Source organism: Perna viridis, chromosome 15 (assembly GCF_037379345.1).
Source record: "Perna viridis isolate PV_CMFRI_1.1 ecotype Kerala chromosome 15, ASM3737934v1, whole genome shotgun sequence".
Lineage (NCBI taxonomy): Eukaryota > Metazoa > Mollusca > Bivalvia > Mytilida > Mytilidae > Perna > Perna viridis.
The window spans coordinates 3890329-3909975 of NC_142459.1; the positions used below are offsets into that span (position 1 = coordinate 3890329).

At 32.2% G+C, this 19647-nt stretch overlaps 9 non-coding genes across 9 annotated transcripts; 5 read left to right on the forward strand and 4 right to left on the reverse strand.

The window, feature by feature from the left end:
• The first annotated feature begins 10845 nt into the window (after positions 1-10845).
• Positions 10846-10917, forward strand: Trnae-uuc (transfer RNA glutamic acid (anticodon UUC)). Its single transcript has one exon. It is a non-coding gene; the product is annotated as a tRNA-Glu (tRNA).
• A 4058-nt stretch (positions 10918-14975) lies between these two features.
• Trnae-uuc (transfer RNA glutamic acid (anticodon UUC)) lies at positions 14976-15047 on the forward strand. The gene has a single exon. It is a non-coding gene; the product is annotated as a tRNA-Glu (tRNA).
• A 652-nt stretch (positions 15048-15699) lies between these two features.
• On the reverse strand, positions 15700-15770 carry Trnag-gcc (transfer RNA glycine (anticodon GCC)). Its single transcript has one exon. It is a non-coding gene; the product is annotated as a tRNA-Gly (tRNA).
• A 441-nt stretch (positions 15771-16211) lies between these two features.
• On the forward strand, positions 16212-16283 carry Trnae-uuc (transfer RNA glutamic acid (anticodon UUC)). Its single transcript has one exon. It is a non-coding gene; the product is annotated as a tRNA-Glu (tRNA).
• Positions 16284-16928: 645 nt separating this feature from the next.
• Positions 16929-16999, reverse strand: Trnag-gcc (transfer RNA glycine (anticodon GCC)). The gene has a single exon. It is a non-coding gene; the product is annotated as a tRNA-Gly (tRNA).
• Positions 17000-17440: 441 nt separating this feature from the next.
• On the forward strand, positions 17441-17512 carry Trnae-uuc (transfer RNA glutamic acid (anticodon UUC)). Its single transcript has one exon. It is a non-coding gene; the product is annotated as a tRNA-Glu (tRNA).
• A 647-nt stretch (positions 17513-18159) lies between these two features.
• On the reverse strand, positions 18160-18230 carry Trnag-gcc (transfer RNA glycine (anticodon GCC)). The gene has a single exon. It is a non-coding gene; the product is annotated as a tRNA-Gly (tRNA).
• A 441-nt stretch (positions 18231-18671) lies between these two features.
• Positions 18672-18743, forward strand: Trnae-uuc (transfer RNA glutamic acid (anticodon UUC)). The gene has a single exon. It is a non-coding gene; the product is annotated as a tRNA-Glu (tRNA).
• Positions 18744-19394: 651 nt separating this feature from the next.
• Trnag-gcc (transfer RNA glycine (anticodon GCC)) lies at positions 19395-19465 on the reverse strand. The gene has a single exon. It is a non-coding gene; the product is annotated as a tRNA-Gly (tRNA).
• Between the last annotated feature and the right edge of the window lie 182 nt (positions 19466-19647).

Here is a 19647-nt window from a genome sequence, read left to right on the forward strand (position 1 = left end):
CATATCTTCTTAATTTCTAAATAATGTTTTTCTGGTATATTTACAACCATAAGAGTATACCAAAGTTTGCTCATCAATAATGTATTTATTACAGTTAATCTACCATGTATTGATAAGTGTCTCATTTTCCAAAAATTCAGTAACTTCAAAATTGATTGTACTTTGCAATCCCAATTCAAACTATCACAAAGAGATTTATCCTTGCCAATCCATATGCCTAAAATCTGTAAAACCCCATCACACTCTCTAATACTCCAAGCATCTAATTCATTTTTTGAAATAGTTCCAATCCCCAATGCCAAAATTTCTGATTTATCTTTATTTAATTTTGCCCCAGATGCTTGTTCATACAAATGTAAAACTTTAAAGGCTTCATTTACTGAATTTTTGTCAGATAATATTAAAGTGGTGTCATCAGCATGTGAAAAAATCTTTTCTTCAACATTTGTATTAGGAATATTCAAACCTCTAATACTACTATTCTTTTTAATCATTGTACTCAATGGTTCAGCTACTAATACATATAATAAAGCTGATATAGGACATCCTTGTTTTACAGAGTTCTTTAATTGAAAATATTTGGATAAGAACCCATTACACTTGACAGTGCTGAAAATGTCTGTATAAAATATTTTAATCCAAGAAATAAATTTCTCCCCAAATCCAAATTTCTGCAAGACAGAAAATAAATATTCATGCCCAACCCTGTCAAATGCTTTTTCCTGGTCAAGTTTCAACAAATAACATTCTAAATTATCCGTTTCAACCAAATCAATAATATCTCTAACACTTGCAGTAGTGTCAGAAATGTCTTTACCTATAATACAACAACTTTGAGTAGGTGATATAATTTTTGGTAATACAAACTTAAACCTGTTAGCCATTACTCTTGCTAAGATTTTATAATCAACATTTAATAAAGTTATAGGTCTAAAATTTTTCAACATAGACTTGTCACCTCTATTCTTATATATCAAATTTATCATACCATATCTCATAGATCTAGATAAAACTTTATTTTCTTCAATACTATCATAAATATATTTCAATACAGGCGTCAGTTCATCTAGAAAATAAAGATAAAATTCAATAGTTAATCCATCAGAGCCAGGCGTTTTGCCCTTTTTTATTCCTTTTAATGATTGTACAATCTCATCAATACATATATCATCATCACATTTAGTAATATCAATATCATCAACTTTAACATCAACACAATCTAACATGTCATGTGGTTACTAGAGGTCTTGAAAATGGTCAAAATTTATTTCTCAAAGGATCCCATGTGTATGAAATATGCACATACTTATCAAAAAATGTTGCAACAAGTTAAGTACACGTTGCCAATGTTCACTGTATGGTTTAGTAACACGAATGTCGAGTGTGACGGTTCATGGCCCGAGGGTGTATTTCAAATCTCGAAACGATAAATGCCCACTACATCTGTTAAAAGCAAATATAATCTAAGCAGGTACGTAAACTGTGGATGTTACGTACATTAAATACATCTAAATACGGACGTTTCATTCATTATGAATTGATTTGATAATGACTTCTATCCAGCTATCAATCGACGTAAAGTCATGTTGGTTAGCTTTAAATACTCTAACTTCAGACGTTACTAGTAAGTCCGATGTGGTCTAGTACTGTCAAGTGCAATGGTTTCCTATCCAAATATTTTCCATTGGCAAACTCTGTTAAACAAGGTTGCCCAATATCTGCTTTATTTTATGTTTTAGTTGCTGAACCTTCAAGTATAATGATCAAAAGGAATGATAGGATTCAAGGTATTAACATTCCTGTTGTGAATATTGAAGAAAAAGTATTTTCACATGCTGATGACACTATATTGATATTGTCTGACAAAAATTCAGTAACTGAATCATTTAATGTTTTACAATTGTATGAACAAGCATCTGGGGCAAAATTAAATAAAGATAAATCTGAAATTTTGGCATTGGGTACTGGAAAAATATCAAGAAATGATTTAGATGCTTGGAAAATTAAAGAGTGTGATGGGGTTTTACAGCTTTTAGGCATATGGATTGGCAAGGTTAAAAAGTTATGTGATAGTCTGAATTGGGAATGCAAAGTGCAGTCTATTTCAAAAATACTGAATCTTTGGAAAATGAGACAATTGTCAATACATGGTAGAGTAACTGTGATAAATACTCTTTTAATGAGCAAACTTTGGTATACTCTGATGGTAGATAATATACCAGAAAAATACTATTTAGATATAAAGAAATTGTGCATCGGGTTTTTGTGGAATGATAAACCATCTTTGGTTGCTTATGATGTTGTTATTAATAGAATACTAGATGGAGGTTTGAACTTTCCAGAAATTTTACATAAGATGTATGCTTTTAGACTTAAATTTTTAAGTCGTTTGTTAGATGTAGATTATTGTGCTGTTTGGAAGCATCTTTGTACTTATTTCTTTTCCAAAGTACAAGATATGAAACTTGGTATTGAGATTTTGTTCTGTGAATTTAAGCAGAGACAGTTGGAGAGTTTACATGATTTTTATAAAGGTATGCTGTTTGCTTGGGGAAAGACACGTGATTATATTGAAATTGATATCAATTTGAATAATGTATTTGACCTGCCTCTGTTCAATAATCCTTTGATTACTAATAATGGTAATATGCTGTATATCAAGACTTTTATAGATGCAGGCATTATTAAAGTGAAAGATTTAGCATTTGAATGTAAAAAGGGATTCATGAGAGATGAGTTTGTTCAAGATATTGTTTCTGAAAAGTTTCCACAGGTATCTGCTGCTAAGATTATTAAGGTAGTACAATGTATAAAACAATGTATTCCTGATGAATGTAAAATTTTAGTAGAAAATAATGAAAATGTTCGTAGAAATCTCAGTTTAAATATATATGATTGTAATGTTAATAATAGAAAGTACTCTTTTCCTAGTACAACAAAGTTTTTTTATTCTATGTTGTTGAAATCATTATCAAAAGAACCAAATGCTGTCAAATATTGGTGTGAGATGTGTTCTGATTTTGATACTCAAAAAGTCCAAACAATTTTGAACTTTCCATTTTTACCAAGTGATTGGATTGAGTTATCATTTAAAATATTTCATAGAGTTTTATTTACTAAGGAGAGGTTATTGAGATGTCGCATTACTGATGATTCATTGTGTCCAGTTTGTGACGATATGCATGAGGACTTAGAACATCTTATAATTTCGTGTAGATGTTTGACTCGATTCAATGACTTTTTTAAAGACTTTTTACATAATATATTGTGTAATAGTTCAGCTAGCTTTATCAATATGTTAGACTTTAATTTTCTATGTTATTTCGGTCTACTCAAGAAAGATAAAAAAGTTAACTTTTATTTTGTTAATACTGCTTTATCTGTTAGAAGGTTTTGTGTTGTAAAAGAGAAGAAATTTAGTCATGAAAGATGAGAAAGTTTTGTACATTATTTCTTATTTTAAATCTGTTCTTCAAAAGCATGTTAATTATGCTTACATGTATTATATACAGAAAAAGAACTTTTCTTTGTTTCAAAAATATTACTTGAATGACAATCCTGTTCTGCGCATCTCTGATGATAATGTTGTGATAGACTTTTAAATATACTTATTCATATATATACTGTCAATGTAATTTAAGGAAAATTTGTGATCTGTGATATGTGAATTATTGGGAGACTAGCCCAATAATTCTTTTATATGATGTTTTACTGTGAATAAAATTTTATCAAGATAAAAAAAAGGATTTCTGGTTTTCACCCAGACGGCCCGGGTTCGATTCCCGGCATCGGAGCTTCAATTTTTGTCGATTTCTATAGCAATCGTCAAAATATCCCTATAGATAACATAGTTGATCTCACTATAAAAAAAACCTAAAAACAAAAGCAATACACGTAATTGTAAGTCTATCATTGGTATGAATCGCACTATCCACCCGAAATCAGTGTGGAATGAACTCATCTCATTCATCGGATTGTTATAACAGTACAAAGTTAAATCATTGACGTATAGACCGTTGCTAACTATTTTCAAATTCTTCCGAAATATAACAAGACTGTAGACTTGTATCTTGAAGAAACCTGGTATAAAAATGTCGATCTCTTTAAGAAACCTGACCATGAAAAATATGCGTGTAGAATATATTAACACGTGCAGTTAATCTGACACTGGTAAACGATCTTATTGTTAGAGAACCGCACATGTCTTTCTTTGTTTATTCTAATTCTATATGTGTGTTTGTGTGAATACTGCAGGATTAAAAGAAATAGTGCAGTTCATATTATCTTTTTATAGAGACGAACCGTATATACCAAATGATATAAAACAAAATAACACAGAGCGGGTAGTTCAATTTCAATGTTGGATAATAACATCATGAACAATCTGAAGATAACTCAATGTGCCACTACACGTATTGCAAACTAGTAGTAAAAAAGAAATGCATCGGCCGGGAATCGAACCCGGGCCGCCCGCGTGGCAGGCGAGCATTTTTTTTTTATCTTGATAAAATTTTATTCACAGTAAAACATCATATAAAAGAATTATTGGGCTAGTCTCCCAATAATTCACAAATCACAGATCACAATTTTTTCGGAAATTACATTGACAGTATATATGAATAAGTATATTTAAAAGTCTATCACAACATTATCATCAGAGATGCGCAGAACAGGATTGTCATTCAAGTAATATTTTTGAAACAAAGAAAAGTTCTTTTTCTGTATATAGTACATGTAAGCATAATTAACATGCTTTTGAAGAACAGATTTAAAATAAGAAATAATGTGCAAAACTTTCTCATCTTTCATGACTAAATTTCTTCTCTTTACAACACAAAACCTTCTAACAGATAATGCAGTATTAACAAAATAAAAGTTTACTTTTTTATCTTTCTTGAGTAGACCGAAATAACATAGAAAATTAAAGTCTAACATATTGATAAAGCTAGCTGAACTATTACACAATATATTATGTAAAAAATCTTTAAAAAAGTCATTGAATCGAGTCAAACATCTACACGAAATTATAAGATGTTCTAAGTCCTCATGCATATCGTCACAAACTGGACACAATGAATCATCAGTAATGCGACATCTCAATAACCTCTCCTTAGTAAATAAAACTCTATGAAATATTTTAAATGATAACTCAATCCAATCACTTGGTAAAAATGAAAAGTTCAAAATTGTTTGGACTTTTTGAGTATCAAAATCAGAAAACATCTCACACCAATATTTGACAGCATTTGGTTCTTTTGATAATGATTTCAACAACATAGAATAAAAAAACTTTGTTGTACTAGGAAAAGAGTACTTTCTATTATTAACATTACATTCTATATTCAAAATGAGATTTCTACGAACATTTTCATTATTTTCTACTAAAATTTTACATTCATCAGGAATACATTGTTTTATACATTGTACTACCTTAATAATCTTAGCAGCAGATACCTGTGGAAACTTTTCAGAAACAATATCTTGAACAAACTCATCTCTCATGAATCCCTTTTTACATTCAAATGCTAAATCTTTCACTTTAATAATGCCTGCATCTATAAAAGTCTTGATATACAGCATATTACCATTATTAGTAATCAAAGGATTGTTGAACAGAGGCAGGTCAAATACATTATTCAAATTGATATCAATTTCAATATAATCAAGTATCTTTCCCCAAGCAAACAGCATACATTTATAAAAATCAGGTAAACTCTCCAACTGTCTCTGCTTAAATTCACAGAACAAAATCTCAATACCAAGTTTCATATCTTGTACTTTGGAAAAGAAATAAGTACAAAGATGCTTCCAAACAGCACAATAATCTACATCTAACAAACGACTTAAAAATTTAAGTCTAAACGCATACATCTTATGTAAAATTTCTGGAAAGTTCAAACCTCCATCTAGTATTCTATTAATAACAACATCATAAGCAACCAAAGATGGTTTATCATTCCACAAAAACCCGATGCACAATTTCTTTATATCTTTATAGTATTTTTCTGGTATATTAACTACCATCAGAGTATACCAAAGCTTGCTCATTAAAAGAGTATTTATCACAGTTACTCTACCATGGATTGACAATTGTCTCATTTTCCAAAGATTCAGTATTTTTGAAATAGACTGCACTTTGCAATCCCAATTTAGATTATCACATAACTTCTTATCTTTGCCAATCCATATGCCTAAAAGCTGTAAAACCCCATCACACTCTTTAATTTTCCAAGCATCTAAATCATTTTTTGATATTTTTCCAGTACCCAATGCCAAAATTTCAGATTTATCTTTATTTAATTTTGCCCCAGATGCTTGTTCATACAATTGTAAAACATTAAATGATTCAGTTACTGAATTTTTGTCAGACAATATCAATGTAGTGTCATCAGCATGTGAAAATATTTTTTCTTCAATATTCACAACAGGAATGTTAATACCTTGAATCCTATCATTCCTTTTGATCATTATACTTAAAGGTTCAGCAACTAAAACATACAATAAAGCAGATATTGGGCAACCTTGTTTAACAGAGTTTGCCAATGGAAAATATTTGGATAGGAAACCATTGCACTTTACAGTACTAAAAATATCTGTATAAAAAACTTTTATCCAAGAAATAAATCTCTCCCCAAAACCAAATTTTTGTAAAACCGAGAAAAGATATTCATGCCCAACCCTGTCAAAAGCCTTTTCCTGATCCAACTTTAACAAATAACATTCTAAATTATCCATTTCAACCAAGTCAATTATGTCTCTTACAGTAACAATAGTGTCAGAGATGTCTTTACCTATTATACAACAACTCTGAGTTGGTGAAATAATCTTTGGAAGTACAAATTTAAACCTATTTGCCATGACTCTTGCTAATATTTTATAATCTACATTTAGTAAACTGATAGGTCTAAAATTTTTCAGGTCAGTTTTGTCACCTCTATTTTTATAAATTAGGTTAATCATTCCATACCTCATAGACCTAGATAAAACTTTATTATCTTCAACTGCATCATAAATATATTTCAAAACATCTTTCAACTCATTAAAAAAATATAAATAAAACTCCACCGTGAGTCCATCAGGACCAGGTGTTTTTCCTTGTTTCATACCTTTTATAGAGGTTTTTATTTCTTCAATATTAATTTCCTCATCACATTTTTCAACATCACAATCATCAACATTGACGTTAATACAATCTAACATTTTATCAATGGCTTCATAATCAGTTTGTACACAAGAAAAAAGCCTTTCATAAAAACTATGAATAACATCTAAAATTTCAGCAGTTTCACTGACAACATTACCATCACAATTTTTTAAACCATTTATCATATTTCTATTCTGTCTTTGTTTCTCTAAATTCAAAAAATAGGCTGTATTTTTATCACTTTCTAATGAATATTGACATTTAGATCTTATAACAGCACCATTACATCTATGTTTTTCTAAACCTTGAAGTTCCTCTTCCAACTCTAAATATTTGACATTATCTATATCATTACCACAAGCAGCCTTTATTGACAATTCTTGTAACTTATTCTGTATTCTATAATAATCTCTATATAACTCTCTCTGTTTTTCTTTACCATAGAGTTGACTTGTTTTCTTTATTCTATATTTCAAATTATCCCACCAAATTAATGGATGTGCAAAATAAAAATCTGAACCAATTTCATCAAGTAAAATATTTCTAATTTTTTCAACAAAACAATCATCATTCAATAAGGACTTGTTAAAAATCCAAACACCAGGTCCCTTTTCAACTTCAGAAAAATCTAATTTCATACTAACAATAGAATGATCACTGAAAGATGTATCATTATAAAAAACATTCTTTATAAATGGTTTCAAATTACAAGAAACTAAAAAATAATCAATTCTACTTTGAGTTAAAAAAAACTTTGTACAACTTGTTTTCTTGAAAACATTTTAACACCTATATTTCTATCTCTCCATACATCAGATAAACCTTTTTCATTTATTAATTCAGTCAGAGATTTAAAGGATCTGTCAGCATAAAAAACAGTTTTCCCACTTTTGTCTAAAGGGGAGAGAGTGGTATTATAATCACCTGCTATTATAATAAATTCATCTCCATATATTTTACTTTTACAATCATTGAAAAAATTACACTTTTCACTGACATTATTTGGAGCATACAAATTAATTATGTACAAACTTTTAAAACATTTTTTAACCTTTTACTTATCAGAATGGCAACACCTTTCCTATTACAAATGCTATTACTGGCAAAAATCTCACCATCCCATACAGTTTTATCAGTTTGAATATCATCATACAATTTATCAGTCCAAAATGTTTCCTGTAAACAAACAATGTCATATTTTCTTTCAATACATAATGCAAAAATACAATCCCTTTTATTTTTGTCACACAAACCATTACAATTAAGGCTAATGAAGTTAAAAGTAGCCATCACAAAACAAAAGTTCAAAACTAATGACATATTCCACTCCATTGTTACTTCATTGACTTATTTTTAACATTTGACAATCTAGCTGCCTTTAAATTAGGCTTAATCTGAAATTTATTTCGTCTTTTAATACCCAAGTAGGATTTTTTCTTACCAACAAGAGTAAATTCATCACCACTCACCCCTTGACAATCACTTGTCAGTGAATGAGTGTCCATTTCAAAATCATCCAAAGTATCACATTTACTCTGGCTGACTCCTCCCTGGCTTTCAATTTCTTCCTGAGAGGAGACAGCATTGTCTACAATGGACATAATATCAATATCTGAAACATTTTTCATGGACACACCAGAAACACTATCTAATTTATCCAAATTAACCATGCTTACACCTACATCATTTATAATATTGTTATGATCTATATCTGTATCTGTCTTGTCTTTTCCTTCACCACTTTCCATATCTTTAACACAATGAGCCGTGTCACAAACAGTATCACCAACCACCACCTTAGAAAGATCACTACCATCTACTAAATCATTCTCTTCATAGTGACTAGCACCGTCACTTTCATCAGTACACTGGCTAGCAACGCCATTTGGAACATCATCCAAGTTCACTTCCTCAACATCTTCTGTGATAGGGCTATCAACACCATTACCACATTTCGCCATTGGCTTAATAACAGCCTCACCAGTTATATGTCTAGCTTCGCCATCAGTGGAAACATGATTAACATCATCACTACGATGGAGATGAACACTGCTTTTGTCATTTTCACACCTTCTAGTATTCCGTGCCCATTCATCATCTTCAAAATCATTAACACTTGTGTCATCACTCTCAATGTTATACATTCTATTACTTGAATGTCTATTATCATTATGCCTAAACGTGCCCGAGAAGGCATCAGTTTGGAATTCTGTAAATGAATTTCCCATATCATTCTTTCTCAAGGTATTACACTTACAGTTCTCTTTCTTGTAGAAGCAGAAAGAACACTTATTTTTCAAACACTTTCTACTGATATGCCCTTGTTCACCACATTCAAAACATTTGAAGTCAGGACAGTCTTTATATATGTGGTCCGGACTAAAACATCCATGGCATACTTTTACTTGCTGATTATGTACTACACGGTAGTACGCAGTCTCTTTCTCATTGACGGAGAATTTCATCGAGTAAGGAATAGACGTCATCTTAGGTGGAAGTTTTGCCTTAAAGACTCTTGTTCCGTCATATATATAATTTTTTGACTTCATTTTATGTTTCTTAATTGGTGACACCACTTCAACTCCAATTTTTGAAAATCTTTGTATGATTTCAGCATCAGTGACATACATACTTAAGTTGAGTATTGAGACATATCTAAAACTGGATTCTAACTCAGTTACTTTGCATGTTTTACCACCAACTGACATATCACCAAGAATAGGTTCCATCATCTCCCTCTCTCTAAAAACCACTTCATATCCGCAGCCAGACTTTGGCACACATGCTACAATACTTCCTCTACCACACTGCGCTTCAATTTCATCAATCACTGAATCGGGTTCCACTTTCCCAAAACCTTCCACTAAACAAGATATTAAGACAGTTTTGTCCTTTGAAAATTCTTCTTCCCCATTAAAGAATTTTCTATTGGACCTTTCTGGTCCATTTCTTTCAGAGTTTGCCATTGGTTTACAGACAGATCTCAAAAAAGAAATCGAACGCACCTTCCCTCCCCCTTTTTCCTGCTACAAAAAAGCAGGAAAAAGGGATCACAAACGAATCTTTATGCAGAAATTATTATCAAATTAGCTCAAAGGTAACAAATCAATGTTCAGAAAATGTTTATACACATAAATACGGCGAAGAACTCACCAAACAAAGAATAATTCTCGGACGTCAATGTTTACATCTTACATATGGTACATCCAAAAACCAAAAACTCCACCCAGGCGAGCATTCTACCACTGAACCACCGATGCTTGTACTTAGTTAATGGTAAATACGTACTAATAAGCCGGACATGTGGTTACTAGAGGTCTTGAAAATGGTCAAAAATTATTTCTCAAAGGATCCCATGTGTATGAAATATGCACATACTTATCGAAAAATGTTGCAACAAGTTAAGTACACGTTGCCAATGTTCACTGTATGGTTTAGTAACACGAATGTCGAGTGTGACGGTTCATGGCCCGAGGGTGTATTTCAAATCTCGAAACGATAAATGCCCACTACATCTGTTAAAAGCAAATATAATCTAAGCAGGTACGTAAACTGTGGATGTTACGTACATTAAATACATCTAAATACGGACGTTTCATTCATTATGAATTGATTTGATAATGACTTCTATCCAGCTATCAATCGACGTAAAGTCATGTTGGTTAGCTTTAAATACTCTAACTTCAGACGTTACTAGTAAGTCCGATGTGGTCTAGTGGTTAGGATTTCTGGTTTTCACCCAGACGGCCCGGGTTCGATTCCCGGCATCGGAGCTTCAATTTTTGTCGATTTCTATAGCAATCGTCAAAATATCCCTATAGATAACATAGTTGATCTCACTATAAAAAAAAACCTAAAAACAAAAGCAATACACGTAATTGTAAGTCTATCAGTGGTATTAATCGCACTATCCACCCGAAATCAGTGTGGAATGAACTCATCTCATTCATCGGATTGTTATAACAGTACAAAGTTAAATCATTGGCGTATAGACCGTTGCTAACTATTTTCAAATTCTTCCGAAATATAACAAGACTGTAGACTTGTATCTTGAAGAAACCTGGTATAAAAATGTCGATCTCTTTAAGAAACCTGACCATGAAAAATATGCGTGTAGAATATATTAACACGTGCAGTTAATCTGACACTGGTAAACGATCTATCTTATTGTTAGAGAACCGCAGATGTCTTTCTTTGTTTATTCTAATTCTATATGTGTGTTTGTGTGAATACTGCAGGATTAAAAGAAATAGTGCAGTTCATATTATCTTTTTATAGAGACGAACCGTATATACCAAATGATATAAAACAAAATAACACAGAGCGGGTAGTTCAATTTCAATGTTGGATAATAACATCATGAACAATCTGAAGATAACTCAATGTGCCACTACACGTATTGCAAACTAGTAGTAAAAAAGAAATGCATCGGCCGGGAATCGAACCCGGGCCGCCCGCGTGGCAGGCGAGCATTTTTTTTTATTTTGATAAAATTTTATTCAAATAAATACATTCATAAAAGAATTATTGGGCTAGTCTCCCATTAATTCATATTATCACAGTGTTGGTTAGAATTGTAACAATTATTAGCAACAGATCTCAATTAAAACTCAATATGTACTTCATCATTACTTATCCTTAGTACAGGATTTTTGTTTAAATAATACTTTTCAAATAAATACATGCACTTCTTCTGTTTATAATACAAGTATGCATAACTCACATGTTTTTGCAGAACATTTTTAAAATATGGCACTATGTCTATCAAATGATCATCCTTCATAGAGATATTTCTCCTCTTTACTACACAGAATCTTCTAGCACATAAAACTGTATTCACAAAGTATAAGTTTATATTTTTATCCTTCTTGACAAGACCAAAGTAACATATATATTTGAAATCTAGAGTATTGACAAAGCTAGTAGAACTATTACACAGAATGTTATGTAGGAAATCTTTAAAAAAGTCATTGAACTGAGTCAAACATCTACACACAATGATCAAGTGCTCCAAGTCTTCATGCACATCTTCGCAAACTGGACACATAGAATCAACAGTAATTTGGCATCTCTTCAGTCTCTCCTTAGTGAAGAAAACTCTATGGAAAATTTTGAATGATGACTCAATCCAATCACTTTGTAAAAATGAAAAGTTCAAAACTTTTTGTACTTTTTGAACATCAAAATCTGAAAATATTTCACACCAGTATTTTACAGAATTAGGTTCTCTTGTTAATGTCTTTAACAGTATATCATAAAATGATCTTGTTGTATTAGGTAAAGCATACTTTCTACCATTAACGCTGTAAATTATATTTAAAACAGTTGCTTTACAAGTTATTGCATTTTCTTCAACTAAAACTACATAATCTTGTGGAATACATTGCTTAATACATTTCACTACTTTAATAATTTTATCAACGGAAACATCAGGGAACTTTTGAGATACAATATCTTGAATATAAGTGTCCTTCATAAAACCTCTCTTGCATTCATAAGCTAAGTCCTTAATCTTGATAATACCTGCTTCTATAAATGTTCTCATATATAACATACTATCACCATTCACAATCATTGGATTACAGAAGAGGGGAATATCAAAAACGTTAGTCACATTAATTTCTATTTCCATACAATGACGTATCTTCGCCCATGCATACAACATACATTTATAAAAATCAGGCAAACATCCTAATTGTCTATGAGTAAAATCGCAATACAATATTTCAACACCAAGATTCATTCCTTGTACTTTAGAAAAGAAATAAAGACATGTAACTTTCCAAACAGCATTATAATCCATATCTAATAGCCTCTTTAAAAACTTTAGTCTAAATGCATACATTTTATGAAAAATTTCAGGAAAATTTAAACCACCATCTAACACCTTATTAGTTATTACATCATATGCAACTAGAGATGGTTTATCATTCCACAAAAAATCAATACATATCTTCTTAATTTCTAAATAATGTTTTTCTGGTATATTAACAACCATAAGAGTATACCAAAGTTTACTCATCAATAAAGTATTTATTACAGTTAATCTACCATGTATTGATAAGTGTCTCATTTTCCAAAAATTCAATAGCTTCAAAATAGATTGTACTTTGCAATCCCAATTCAAACTATCACAAAGAGATTTATCCTTACCAATCCATATGCCTAAAAGCTGTAAAACCCCATCACACTCTCTAATACTCCAAGCATCTAATTCATGTTTTGAAATAGTTCCAGTTCCCAATGCCAAAATTTCTGATTTATCCTTATTTAATTTTGCCCCAGATGCTTGTTCATACAAATGTAAAACTCTAAAGGCTTCATCTACTGAATTTTTGTCAGACAAAATTAAAGTAGTGTCATCAGCATGTGAAAAAATCTTTTCTTCAACGTTTGTATTAGGAATATTCAAACCTCTAATACTACTGTTCTTTTTAATCATTGTACTCAATGGTTCAGCTACTAATACATATAATAAAGCTGATATAGGACAACCTTGCTTTACAGAGTTCTTTAATTGAAAATATTTGGACAGGAACCCATTACACTTGACAGTGCTGAAAATGTCAGTATAAAATATTTTTATCCAAGAAATAAATTTCTCCCCAAATCCAAATTTCTGCAAGACAGAAAATAAATATTCATGTCCAACCCTGTCAAATGCTTTTTCCTGATCAAGTTTTAACAAGTAACATTCTAAATCATCCATTTCAACCAAATCAATAATATCTCTAACACTTGCAGTAGTGTCAGAAATGTCTTTACCTATAATACAGCAACTTTGAGTAGGTGATATAATTTTTGGTAATACAAACTTAAACCTGTTAGCCATTACTCTTGCTAGTATTTTATAATCCACATTTAATAACGTTATAGGTCTGAAATTTTTAAGTTCAGATTTGTCACCTCTATTCTTATATATCAAATTAATCATGCCATATCTCATAGACCTAGATAAAACTTTATTTTCTTCAATACTATCATAAATATATTTCAATACAGGTATCAATTCATTTAAAAAATAAAGATAGAATTCAACAGTCAATCCATCAGAGCCAGGCGTTTTGCCTTTTTTCATTCCTTTCAATGATTGTTCAATCTCATCAATACATATATCATCATCACATTTAGTAATATCAATATCATCAACTTTAACATCAACACAATCTAACATGTCATTGATTGCATTATTGTCAGTATTTACACATGAAAACAATTTTTCATAAAAATTATGCACAACATCTAATAATTCCACAGTACTACTAACAGCATTACCATCACAATTTCTCAAAGTACTTATCAAATTCTTATTTTGTTTATATTTTTCTAGACTTAAGAAATAAGCAGTATTCTTGTCACTTTCTAAGGCATGTTGACATTTAGACCTTAATATAACACCATTACATCTATGTTTTTCTATAGCTTCAAGTTCATCTTTTAATTCTAAATATTTTACATAATCAATTTCTATACCACATGCAGACTTCACTGACAATTCTTGTAACTTATTTTGCAATTTAAAATATTCTTTGCTTCTCTCTTTCTGATTTTCTTTGCCATAGATTTGACTTATTCTCTTAATACTAAATTTCAAATTATCCCACCAAATGAGAGGGTTTGAATAATAAAAATCTGAACATATTTCATCTTCTAATAACTTTCTGATTCTTGTTACATATTCTTCATTATCTAATAAGGAATAGTTAAAAATCCAGATACCTGGTCCTCTTTCAACCTCTGTAAAATCTAATTTCATGCTAACAATACAGTGATCACTAAAACAAGTATCTCTATAAAAAATATTTTTAATACAGGCGATAAGTCCGATAAGTCCGATGTGGTCTAGTGGTTAGGATTTCTGGTTTTCACCCAGACGGCCCGGGTTCGATTCCCGGCATCGGAGCTTCAATTTTTGTCGATTTCTATAGCAATCGTCAAAATATCCCTATAGATAACATAGTTGATCTCACTATAAAAAAAAAACCTAAAAACAAAAGCAATACACGTAATTGTAAGTCTATCAGTGGTATTAATCGCACTATCCACCCGAAATCAGTGTGGAATGAACTCATCTCATTCATCGGATTGTTATAACAGTACAAAGTTAAATCATTGGCGTATAGACCGATGCTAACTATTTTCAAATTCTTCCGAAATATAACAAGACTGTAGACTTGTATCTTGAAGAAACCTGGTATAAAAATGTCGATCTCTTTAAGAAACCTGACCATGAAAAATATGCGTGTAGAATATATTAACACGTGCAGTTAATCTGACACTGGTAAACGATCTATCTTATTGTTAGAGAACCGCAGATGTCTTTCTTTGTTTATTCTAATTCTATATGTGTGTTTGTGTGAATACTGCAGGATTAAAAGAAATAGTGCAGTTCATATTATCTTTTTATAGAGACGAACCGTATATACCAAATGATATAAAACAAAATAACACAGAGCGGGTAGTTCAATTTCAATGTTGGATAATAACATCATGAACAATCTGAAGATAACTCAATGTGCCACTACGCGTATTGCAAACTAGTAGTAAAAAAGAAATGCATCGGCCGGGAATCGAACCCGGGCCGCCCGCGTGGCAGGCGAGCATTCTACCACTGAACCACCGATGCTTGTACTTAGTTAATGGTAAATACGTACTAATAAGCCGGACATGTGGTTACTAGAGGTCTTGAAAATGGTCAAAAATTATTTCTCAAAGGATCCCATGTGTATGAAATATGCACATACTTATCGAAAAATGTTGCAACAAGTTAAGTACACGTTGCCAATGTTCACTGTATGGTTTAGTAACACGAATGTCGAGTGTGACGGTTCATGGCCCGAGGGTGTATTTCAAATCTCGAAACGATAAATGCCCACTACATCTGTTAAAAGCAAATATAATCTAAGCAGGTACGTAAACTGCGGATGTTACGTACATTAAATACATCTAAATACGGACGTTTCATTCATTATGAATTGATTTGATAATGACTTCTATCCAGCTATCAATCGACGTAAAGTCATGTTGGTTAGCTTTAAATACTCTAACTTCAGACGTTACTAGTAAGTCCGATGTGGTCTAGTGGTTAGGATTTCTGGTTTTCACCCAGACGGCCCGGGTTCGATTCCCGGCATCGGAGCTTCAATTTTTGTCGATTTCTATAGCAATCGTCAAAATATCCCTATAGATAACATAGTTGATCTCACTATAAAAAAAAACCTAAAAACAAAAGCAATACACGTAAGTCTATCAGTGGTATTAATCGCACTATCCACCCGAAATCAGTGTGGAATGAACTCATCTCATTCATCGGATTGTTATAACAGTACAAAGTTAAATCATTGGCGTATAGACCGTTGCTAACTATTTTCAAATTCTTCCGAAATATAACAAGACTGTAGACTTGTATCTTGAAGAAACCTGGTATAAAAATGTCGATCTCTTTAAGAAACCTGACCATGAAAAATATGCGTGTAGAATATATTAACACGTGCAGTTAATCTGACACTGGTAAACGATCTATCTTATTGTTAGAGAACCGCAGATGTCTTTCTTTGTTTATTCTAATTCTATATGTGTGTTTGTGTGAATACTGCAGGATTAAAAGAAATAGTGCAGTTCATATTATCTTTTTATAGAGACGAACCGTATATACCAAATGATATAAAACAAAATAACACAGAGCGGGTAGTTCAATTTCAATGTTGGATAATAACATCATGAACAATCTGAAGATAACTCAATGTGCCACTACACGTATTGCAAACTAGTAGTAAAAAAGAAATGCATCGGCCGGGAATCGAACCCGGGCCGCCCGCGTGGCAGGCGAGCATTCTACCACTGAACCACCGATGCTTGTACTTAGTTAATGGTAAATACGTACTAATAAGCCGGACATGTGGTTACTAGAGGTCTTGAAAATGGTCAAAAATTATTTCTCAAAGGATCCCATGTGTATGAAATATGCACATACTTATCGAAAAATGTTGCAACAAGTTAAGTACACGTTGCCAATGTTCACTGTATGGTTTAGTAACACGAATGTCGAGTGTGACGGTTCATGGCCCGAGGGTGTATTTCAAATCTCGAAACGATAAATGCCCACTACATCTGTTAAAAGCAAATATAATCTAAGCAGGTACGTAAACTGCGGATGTTACGTACATTAAATACATCTAAATACGGACGTTTCATTCATTATGAATTGATTTGATAATGACTTCTATCCAGCTATCAATCGACGTAAAGTCATGTTGGTTAGCTTTAAATACTCTAACTTCAGACGTTACTAGTAAGTCCGATGTGGTCTAGTGGTTAGGATTTCTGGTTTTCACCCAGACGGCCCGGGTTCGATTCCCGGCATCGGAGCTTCAATTTTTGTCGATTTCTATAGCAATCGTCAAAATATCCCTATAGATAACATAGTTGATCTCACTATAAAAAAAAAAACCTAAAAACAAAAGCAATACACGTAAGTCTATCAGTGGTATTAATCGCACTATCCACCCGAAATCAGTGTGGAATGAACTCATCTCATTCATCGGATTGTTATAACAGTACAAAGTTAAATCATTGGCGTATAGACCGTTGCTAACTATTTTCAAATTCTTCCGAAATATAACAAGACTGTAGACTTGTATCTTGAAGAAACCTGGTATAAAAATGTCGATCTCTTTAAGAAACCTGACCATGAAAAATATGCGTGTAGAATATATTAACACGTGCAGTTAATCTGACACTGGTAAACGATCTATCTTATTGTTAGAGAACCGCAGATGTCTTTCTTTGTTTATTCTAATTCTATATGTGTGTTTGTGTGAATACTGCAGGATTAAAAGAAATAGTGCAGTTCATATTATCTTTTTATAGAGACGAACCGTATATACCAAATGATATAAAACAAAATAACACAGAGCGGGTAGTTCAATTTCAATGTTGGATAATAACATCATGAACAATCTGAAGATAACTCAATGTGCCACTACACGTATTGCAAACTAGTAGTAAAAAAGAAATGCATCGGCCGGGAATCGAACCCGGGCCGCCCGCGTGGCAGGCGAGCATTCTACCACTGAACCACCGATGCTTGTACTTAGTTAATGGTAAATACGTACTAATAAGCCGGACATGTGGTTACTAGAGGTCTTGAAAATGGTCAAAAATTATTTCTCAAAGGATCCCATGTGTATGAAATATGCACATACTTATCGAAAAATGTTGCAACAAGTTAAGTACACGTTGCCAATGTTCACTGTATGGTTTAGTAACACGAATGTCGAGTGTGACGGTTCATGGCCCGAGGGTGTATTTCAAATCTCGAAACGATAAATGCCCACTACATCTGTTAAAAGCAAATATAATCTAAGCAGGTACGTAAACTGCGGATGTTACGTACATTAAATACATCTAAATACGGACGTTTCATTCATTATGAATTGATTTGATAATGACTTCTATCCAGCTATCAATCGACGTAAAGTCATGTTGGTTAGCTTTAAATACTCTAACTTCAGACGTTACTAGTAAGTCCGATGTGGTCTAGTGGTTAGGATTTCTGGTTTTCACCCAGACGGCCCGGGTTCGATTCCCGGCATCGGAGCTTCAATTTTTGTCGATTTCTATAGCAATCGTCAAAATATCCCTATAGATAACATAGTTGATCTCACTATAAAAAAAAACCTAAAAACAAAAGCAATACACGTAATTGTAAGTCTATCAGTGGTATTAATCGCACTATCCACCCGAAATCAGTGTGGAATGAACTCATCTCATTCATCGGATTGTTATAACAGTACAAAGTTAAATCATTGGCGTATAGACCGTTGCTAACTATTTTCAAATTCTTCCGAAATATAACAAGACTGTAGACTTGTATCTTGAAGAAACCTGGTATAAAAATGTCGATCTCTTTAAGAAACCTGACCATGAAAAATATGCGTGTAGAATATATTAACACGTGCAGTTAATCTGACACTGGTAAACGATCTATCTTATTGTTAGAGAACCGCAGATGTCTTTCTTTGTTTATTCTAATTCTATATGTGTGTTTGTGTGAATACTGCAGGATTAAAAGAAATAGTGCAGTTCATATTATCTTTTTATAGAGACGAACCGTATATACCAAATGATATAAAACAAAATAACACAGAGCGGGTAGTTCAATTTCAATGTTGGATAATAACATCATGAACAATCTGAAGATAACTCAATGTGCCACTACACGTATTGCAAACTAGTAGTAAAAAAGAAATGCATCGGCCGGGAATCGAACCCGGGCCGCCCGCGTGGCAGGCGAGCATTCTACCACTGAACCACCGATGCTTGTACTTAGTTAATGGTAAATACGTACTAATAAGCCGGACATGTGGTTACTAGAGGTCTTGAAAATGGTCAAAAATTATTTCTCAAAGGATCCCATGTGTATGAAATATGCACATACTTATCGAAAAATGTTGCAACAAGTTAAGTACACGTTGCCAATGTTTACTGTATGGTTTAGTAAC